The sequence below is a fragment of the Typopeltis vanoorti genome, unplaced genomic scaffold (genome assembly GCF_054136105.1).
Source record: "Typopeltis vanoorti isolate ZY-2024b unplaced genomic scaffold, IOZ_Tvanoo_1.0 HiC_scaffold_24, whole genome shotgun sequence".
NCBI lineage: Eukaryota > Metazoa > Arthropoda > Arachnida > Uropygi > Thelyphonidae > Typopeltis > Typopeltis vanoorti.
Window position 1 is genome coordinate 2,835,586 of NW_028328064.1, and position 9,772 is coordinate 2,845,357.

At 34.1% G+C, this 9,772-nt stretch overlaps 1 long non-coding RNA gene across 1 annotated transcript; it reads right to left on the reverse strand.

Annotated features, from left to right (window-relative positions):
* Positions 1–1,916: 1,916 nt before the first annotated feature.
* On the reverse strand, positions 1,917–4,891 carry LOC150092173 (uncharacterized). The gene is made up of 3 exons (XR_016550610.1): positions 4,741–4,891; positions 2,841–2,904; positions 1,917–2,280 (listed from the first exon to the last, which is right to left on the reverse strand). It is a non-coding gene; the product is annotated as an uncharacterized LOC150092173 (long non-coding RNA).
* Between the last annotated feature and the right edge of the window lie 4,881 nt (positions 4,892–9,772).

The window sequence follows — 9,772 nt, forward strand, 5'->3', positions numbered from 1 at the left end:
GTGCAACTTCAATCCATGTCTTTATATCTATTTCTGGATCCCACCGTTCATTAAGCCAGCAACCAAGATATTTATATCTTGACACTTGATCAATATTTTTCCCATTGAGTGTCAGTTTCATTGATGAGGCTGAATGTTTGCTGATGATCATGCATTTTGTCTTGTTGATGTTTATATTTATTCCCATTCTTTGGCTTTCTATGTATACTCTGTCAATGAGTTTTTGGAGATCCATAATGTTATCTTCAATTAGCACGGTGTCAGTTCTTAATATTATTAAACATAATTAACGCGAAAGAAAAAAAATCCTACACTTAATATTCATAATATAATTTTATGTTATTCTCACATGGCAGCACGAATAATCACCCGTGGATATTTGAACAATTTATTAACTTTATACAATTAGAATATATTTTTAAGTAGTGCAAGCTGAGTCAACTTCAATACCTAGGACTATTTTAATAATTAAAATGTCGAAACTTCCGAAGTTTCTACGTACATTCGGTCTTGAAATAATGTGGGATCTTTAATGTCCTTATTGCTATACAATTCGTTTTGTGTATGCAGAGCGATCTATATTTGCATAATACGTAAATGCGCCTGCAGTCTTTCTTCGCGTGACTCATCCCTCCTTTTACAAATGTATTTTAAATTCTTTATTTATTCGAAGAAAAGGTAACTTTTTCGGAAACATTCCAAAATAATAATAACAATAATCCTTAATCTGCCATGCCAACCTTGTGGACCAAGAATTTATTTCTCGTGCATATTTGGTGTACATCAAAATCGATACGAAACAAGTATCGATAGTATTTGCTTCTGCGAATGAAGTACTTAGTACAGCTCCGCTGCTTTACCCTCTAAGTATACAGATACCGCCACCACTATGAAGTAAGTGTGTAGTTGTTGTTGTTTTTTAAGATGAAAATAAAATAGGAAATCTTTCATATTGTTTTATTTTATAATACAGAATAACAAACGCCTGCATTGCTCATGCGCAATACAGTCATTTCTTATTCCTCTTTCTGAATACGAAAAATATCCCCGAAAAAGCTTTTCAAAAGTTCCAATCATTTCCTTCATTTCTGTGGTAAACAAAATAATTTCTACTTATTCAAGTTCTCTACTATCTTTTACGAAAGATGTGCTTCTAGAATACATATTTCTATAGTATTTCGTCATCATCTTTTCAACATTAGCCTCTAATTCTGCCTGTTTATCCTGTCGAAGAAACTTTGTCAAAATTATTAGTTTATTGACAAAATTTCTTTAATGCTGTATATTTTTTCTTTTAAATTCAAAGGAAAGTGGATTTTCAATGCTGTACTGGAGTCCACTGAATTAAAAAAAAAAAAAAAGAAGAAGAGGGAATTGCACTTTTGGATATTCAGCTTGAATTTAAGTTTAATATCCACATGACAACTTCCCCGAGATATTATCTTGGTAGGGAAAAAATAAATAAACAAAATCAAGCAATATATTTTGCTATGAAGTTGAAACAATTCTGGAAATGCTTAATTTATAATACTGCAAGTTATCGTCGTACTATAATTTAATTCGTAGTACAGCATTTACGAATCATAGAGGGCGCTTTATTAAATGTTTTTCTCTACATCTGTACGAATATCAAGAAATCCCAAATAATTCAGCAGGTCGTATTAATTGCAATTGTATTTTATATTTCCGTTGATTATATGGGATAATATTATGATCTGTCTCTAACAGTAAGTCAGTGTACTTTTGTTTCTTTCACGGAGATATTTACTGACTGAATTCTTCTTTGTCTTCGACGTGAGAGAAAATACAAAATCAACAAGGTCCACATTTAATGGAGAAATAGTTTTTTTTACAGAACTCAAACAGCATTTCGTTATTAATAACACCATACTAAGGGATGATAGGAACAACAACAATAATATTATAAAATAATGCTTTATTTGGATCCACAATCTCTGAGATACATTTTATATCTGAGGAGTGTGCGTTTGCATAATAAAATGTTGTGATTTGTTGAGCTTACAAAATGGAAACAATCATTAGGTTATTATAATGATATTTATTTTTCGATTAATTATTATTTGCTTCCTTCCCCTTCTTGGTTCACCTCTTGGAGCAGCCCTTTATTATCTTTAACCAAAACCATCTTGGCCTACACGATAAGTCTCTTGATACCAACTTTGACCGGTTGGGCGACAGGTACTGGTTGGGCGACAGGTACCGGTTGGGCGACAGGTACAAGCTGGGGGGATCTTTTTTGTCGCATTCTTTCATTTATTGCTGTAAAAATAATCACATTTCAGATCTCTTTAATATATAAAGATTTAAGAATCTTAAGACAGGATTGAGGTATATATGACTATGATTATTACATGATTTAGGATAACTGTAATCAAACTGGTAAATAGAAACTATACTAAATTACAAAACATATTTCAGCACAATTTTTTGCAATTTAATTGTATAGACTGTGAAAATCCTAACTGGAATCCTTTTGCGGATGTGGATATTTTAGGAGGAAATGAATGGTGGCCTTCTTGGCCAAGTAGGTAGCTTATCCGCCTTCCAAAAATTGGAGGGCGGATAAGTTATGAAATAGGCTGAGGTTTGAATTTCTCTGTGGATATGAAATAGAAAATAGGGGAAAAAAAATCTTAGTCCAGTCACGCTACGAATATACCATTTTCTTGTCAAAGTGTTTAACTATTTATTCCACAAGAATTAAAAACATTCTTCATGGGCGTCGTTACCAAATGGGCTTCGAAAATCTAAGCACACTTAACATGCACACAAGCTACTCTTGCACTGAATTCTCTCCAGTTCAGAAAGGAGAAAGTTACCTGCGTATCTGCAGAAGACGCTCTCTGAAATCAGCAAGACCAGTGCCACACACACGAGCAGTTTCTGTAAGAAAAATAATTTAATATGACTTTACATGTTCAAATTGTTGCGAAAAATTTGAACAAAAATTATCGTGAAGCAAAATTTAATCAAACTATTCTAACTAAATAAACAGATGGACATTAAAAGTTTGTTTTCTCAGTTCAATGTGGTAGAAATTAATAAGAACAAACACAAATTATAGAAGAGCTCAGTATATCAGGTTATGAATAAAAAGTCGAAATTTCATTACACTCTATGACTTGTTTGCTTTCTTAAGACAAGTTTTAGTCTAATAATTTCAAGGAGAGATTTCTTGAGTAAATTGAAGCAAAATGTTTGTATCAACATTTGTCGGATTTCCGACCGTTGAGGTTCATTTCACGATTAGGTCTTAGTAAGTGGAATGGGACTGCAACTCTTACCAACTTTGCACCATCTTTGCATAAGTAGGTAGTCCAATTATTGAAGCGTGGTCGGAGCTTGTAAAATACTAGAATTTCGTTGTGGTTAGGTTATTTTTGATTTACGATAGGAGAAACACAGACTATGAGGATAATGTATTATTGTCTGTTAATTGCGTGTGTTCTTATGGCGAGTTTGTCTGTTTTGTTGGAGGAAATAAACCCTGCCATCTCCTTATGACAACGGTTAGCTCACCTACAAGTGAAAAGTCCTGATATAAGTTATTGGAGTCCTAGCGGGATTCGAACCCATTCCTTTCCACTCATGGAGCATAATCGAAACCGACATCTACATTCCGTTGTCAGTTGTTATTCACTTAACCGAATTTAACTGAGCGCTTTTTTACTGAAAACATTATAGCTACCTTTTTCAAACTCGGTGTCTGAAAAGTAAGCAGAAATATTTTCGGAAAAGTTAGCCGGTATTTATTTCGTTTACGCTAACTGACATTCAGTGCAGAAAGCTGCTTTTTATGAATTCATACCGACTCCGATTTATCAAATATATATCTGATCAGTGTTTTTACTGATGAATCCCGACTTCTGTTGGAAAATTAATGCGCTCAGGGCAATTCGGAAAGAAGTATTCCGTGAATATCTGCATGCCTTGGACTTTCAAAAATAACTGTAAAGAGTGTTTGCCAATTTATTTGATCCCAATGTATTCTACGATCATTTCAGGGAGAAATATAGTTTAGTTTATTGCAGAATGAGCTTCCGACTGTCTTCAGCGTGTTTCTTTGTTGTATCCCAATTATTTCAGATTATTTAAACTCATCGTTACATGGTCGAGTTCCATATTGCCAGCTGTACTCCCGAAAAACTTCATCGTTTTCCCTGCCACGTCTAGGATCATATAAAAATGTCGGCGTGCGTTCAAAAGGTTAGCGATAGGGATGCACTGCATCGGAGAATTTTGGAAGCTACGGACTACATTCGAAATCAGCAACCAACAACAGAATGAACAAGCATTATTAGGATTCATGGAAATGTCTGTCCAAGTAGAAGGCAAATATTTGCGTAACTGCTATTGATGTCAATTTTAAGTAATTGATTTTCCAATTTAAGAGAGTAAATTTTAATACATAAAAATATTTTGCAACTTCAAATTGTAAAATAACACCTTAAGTTTTTTCTTACTGGATTCCGGCAAGTCCGGTTAGAAATAATCCTATGTGGATATAAACTTAATTTCTTAAACTCACTCAAGGAATCAACTGAAGTATAGCGTTTTACCTGTGTATACTTTGTCAGATTTTAAGATTTGGCAAAATGGTCAAGAAAAAAATGGAATCGAAAGATAATTTTCTGGATCAGATACGTCAAATTGTAAATACAATAGAAAGTACAGACACCAGCTTAAGAATGTCCACAGTAAAAGGAAACGTTAACTTACCACTAATGTCCTCATGATCGAAATCAGCTGAAGCTATGATAATCTGTAAAGGAACATCGGCTTTTCATTTCCTTCCGTGGAGCTTTTATAAGAAAATTGCTCTGTGCATATTGCATCACAGGATTCTTGCTCCTGTCACTTATTACTAGTATTCAATTGTACGGTTACATCTAGAAATCAACAATCGATAGCTGAGTCAGCAGAAAGTTCACGAAAATAGGAAACACCCTATCATGTTGACGCATCAGATCTTGTAATCAACACTTTCTCTTCCTTAAACAATGGGTTATTCATCTCCTAAACAACTTGTTATTCATTCTTCTTCAAGTAAACAAAGTCATAGACATCATTTGGAGGAAGGGGTCGAGCTAAAACTAAATTTTGATAAACACCCATCCGTTTACTTACGTTTCGGCCGCAGAAATACTTTTCTTACTTTATTCTATCATTTATTAACCACGTATTTTATTAAGCACGGATAGTGATTTGATATAAATAATTCATTAACACCATTAAATGAGAATTATAGGAAAACAATGGAATAGTTTTCGATTTTATGACCGCATTAATATATCTCAATAGACATTGAAAATAAACCCTATTTAAATCATGCGATGAAGATTGCGCTAGGAAGTTCCCGGTATAATAATAAAATTCAGTGCGCCAAAGACTTTTTTCTAAAAATCGTTTTTAGATGTATAGATCTAAAAACGATTTGTACGTACAAATAAAGAAGAAAATGGAAATTGCATAATACTAGCGAGTAATGTCTGCAAATAAAATATTTCTCAACAAGCATATGCTTTTAATTTACACTCATGAGCCAAAATAGTATGACCCAGCCTATTTTTTTGGTCAACCAGACAGTACGGTTGGCCGAGAAAATGTTGGTAGTGGCGGTATCTTAGTATGGAGATTGCTTTCTTGCACATCACTGGGTTCTGTCATCTCTACTGAACACACATTTTGACCACTAATTCTTATCTGAGGATTGCATAGGACCAAGTATTGCTCTACTTGGTGATAATATGATCCAATGGATCTGAACTCTTCTAGCAAGATAACGCTCCGTGTCACAAGATTCTCTCTGTGTGAACATGGTTCGAATTGCATATCTAAGCATTCAGTCTACTTTTGTGGATGCCTAATTCTCCTTATTTGAATCCCACTGAACCTTTGTAGGCTCTTAAAACGGAACATAGCCTTGGCCGGTCAACGGCGAAGTTTATTCTGTCTAGTTGGTCCAGAATACGTCAAGACACCGTCTGTGCTCAAGTGGAGTTAATGACATAACAAGTGTAAGCAGTTATTTTGGCCAAAGGAGATTCAACACGCTACGAGGTAGGTGGTCATAATGCTTTGGTTCATGAGTGCACTTTGTATATACGTGAATAGATCATATATTGTAATTAATGAATTGGGCGAAGGATATTGTTGGATTGTACAGTTTAAAAACTGAGTACTGCAATCCATGTACCGTATTTTTCATTCGAAATAAAGTCTTGTAAGGTATGGTCAAAGATTCACTGTTATAACATTCTTCCTTCTATAGCAACCCCTTCCCCTCCCCAATTCGCTACCGATTACTTCTCTTTCGCTCGGAAGCTTCAACAGTTTGACCTCTTACGAGGTCAATAAATTACATCAAATAAATCAAAAATTAAATTAAATTAATTAATTAAATCGTATAAATTAAAGATGCCAAGCAATTGTATTCTTGGTTTCATCCTTGTGTAAGCAAACAAAGTTTACGCGTGAAGTAACTTCACGAACGGGCTACTTGCATATACAGAGTAATCGCTTCACATCAATTACTTTAGTATCCCATAATGCAATTCACATATCCTTACGGACGTGTATAATGCTATGCATTACGGGAAGGGCCACTACCCAGACCGGTTTAGACCTTTATTGAGTTGCGTTTAAGTTCGGGGATACCTCTACACATCACTGGGTTCTAACATACTGAGTAATGTATAAGATCACTGATTGGCTCTAAAGGATCACAACTAAACTCATTATAACCAGACCTGAATCACTCCAAGACAGGAAACTAGTCGTGGTTCCACCCAGTGACAGGCAAAGGTCCACCACCGAATACAACCTTTCTACGCAAACCCAATGACATGCATTAATAAATGTCATCAGTGGGCGCCAGACCCAGAAGTGATACCAAGGTTGAAGCAATGCAGAAGTCATATTTCCATATACAAGTAGTAAAAAGGTGTCACACCTTATTACTAAAATACTATGGATTAGAGGCCTCAGTAAAGGTCAAAACCAGTCTGAGTAGTGGCCCTTCTCATAATGCATAGCATCATATGTCTGTAAGGATATTTGCGTTGAATTATGGGATACTAAGGCCATTGATATAAAGTGATTAGTCTCTATATACAAGTATCCCAGTCGTAATGATACTTCACGTGTAATATTTGGGTTTAAAACTAAGAATATAATTTCTTGGCATCTTAATTTATAACATAACCAAATGAAAAAAACTTTCAAGAAATTTAACCTTTTTGTGAAAGACAAAATTGTCTCAGAGGTTCACTTTCACATCTTGTAACGAATTATGCAAATTAAATCATTGGTGTAAGATTTAAACCACTTCTTACACAGCAGACCTTTTCTTATATAAAGATAATATATTAAATTATGTGATTTGGGAAAGTGAATATTAAACACTTTTGTTCTCTTTGAGTTCAGTAGGTTTATTATTATTATTTATTTATTTTTGATGGCCCCATCCATTCTCAGTGGGTGTCTTTAAAAATCTGGAAACAATCTTGTACTTGGAAACGTTGGATTGAGACAGGGAGAGAGAGAGAGAGAGAGAGAGAGAGAGAGAGAGAGAGAGAGAGAGAGAGAGAGAGAGAGAGAGAGAGAGAGAGAGAGAGAGAGAGAGATCGCTGTAGTGGTATTTGAAAGAAGATAAGGTTTCGATATACAAACCCTTATTTCGTAAGGAATATTAACTTCAAGGATTGTTTATAGAAGTCAACGTATATGAAAAGGTATTATCTATGACGAAGCGTTTCTTTCTTTATTTTTTTTTAAGGTTCAATTCATCCCGTCCTTGGTTTCTATTATCAACTTTCTATTGTTTTGTGTTGTTTTCTGCCTTACACATTTATTTGGAATAAAGCGTTTTAATAAAGACCATATGCAATTGCCCAGCTTATAAAAAGCAGTTGCTTGCTGTTGTTGTTTTGATTTGAAAGTTTAGCTTAAAAAATGTAAAATGGAAAAAAAATGTAAGCTGTTTGGTTGAAGAAACCTGAGTATGAACGATATCCTTCTAGATATCGTCCAATCTAGAACGATATAATTATAAAAGTTTTTTAACTGAATACAAATCACGCTTGCGTACACAGATGAACAGGATATATTGGTGTCACCCTAGTTGTCAAAGCAATTAAGTTTCTATGGTTAGTACAGTAGTCCTTCTCCTTTCTAGATATGTTATTGAGTGCTGTTAAAATAACTTGATACTGTTTAATGTTCTGCGAATTAAATGAACATTCAACAAGCCATAGAGACTGCAACCTCGAGCTTTTTTTTTTTAATGGCCGATACCGAAAGCAAGTAAAATACTTAGCGCATAATTTCATATCCGAGGTGTAATACTGCCTGTCTGTCTTAAATACCACGTGGATTGCAGACAACGGCATAACTGGAATCACTAATATGAAATTGTTCTTTGTCTCTGCTTTTGATATCTCCACAAGTGTCACCACAGTTGCGGTCTGTTAATATAATAGTTGTAGTGATATGTCATGTTTTTCTTTATTTTTTTCCAATTCATACCGTCAATCTTAATGACTTTATAATTGCTGGTTTGTTTTGTTTCTCTTCCGAAGATGCATTTATTGAAGTTTCCAAATATCAAATTTATCTTTTAAAAAATTCATTTTTTTAAACGTATTTTTTTCTTTCAAGTGTCTGCAACTTTCCATAGAAAGTTGCAGACAAGTAATTTACGAAATCATGAAATTATATGCCCTATCATTCATATAAATACTGTGCCGTATTGATTATATCTGTAGTGATTGGACTGATCTCTTGCAACTTTTCTAAGGATTGGAGATCATATTATCCCCTCATCTGCAGGTTCGTTTTCGATGACGTAAAATACCAAGTGGTCGAAAGATATTTTTACAATGAAAAGTTAACGCCACATTGGTTTGAAGTCAATTAAACAAACGAAACATCTTTCTCCAAAACGGCCAGCACGCGGGGATTTCTTTTTAATCCTTTTATCCCTTTCTTCTGAAATCAGTAATTTTTGAGTTATTGTTTTTATTTATTCTAGTTTTTGCCTCATATATTTCATCTTATTCATTGTTTATATATTTAATGTTATTTCAAATCTAATAAATTCAAGTATTTTAAAAGTTCTATACTTTTAATATATTAACTATAATTTCATGACCACCTTGTTTGGGGAATTTGTTTATTAACCTGTTTTAAACGTCGCTTACCATTTTGATCTATAAAGGGTGCTTCATCCCAGTTATATTTTCATTATCCAACTTTGCAGTGAGATGGAATCCTTTCAGGATTCTATATAATAAAATGCAGGTGTTTTGCTATATATATAAAGATAAAAGTAGAAATAAATTACGTTTCCCAGCGGATATTTTTATTGTGATGAGTGATTCAGTAGAGATGATTTTCGGTAGAATATATCCATTCCTTCTGTTCATTTGGACACAACCGGTGAAGAAATTCATCTCACTGCAAGACCACCACTTGCTTATCAGAGGTCTGCAGTGACAATAAAAACATTTCATGTGTGTGTGTGTGTGTGATTTCCTGATTACCTTGTCCTTAGTCCACTACGACTTCCCAAACTGTGGGCCGCGGCCCCCTTGGGGGCCGTAGGTCTTGTTGAAGGGGCCGTGAAATAATGAAAACAAATTTAAAATGTTTTAAGACTAAGTAGATTTTTTATTTTAAAAGAAATGTATTTAACTTTTATTATTTATTATTTCTTTTTTGTTATTTTTTATATTTTAATGGAAAAATTCAC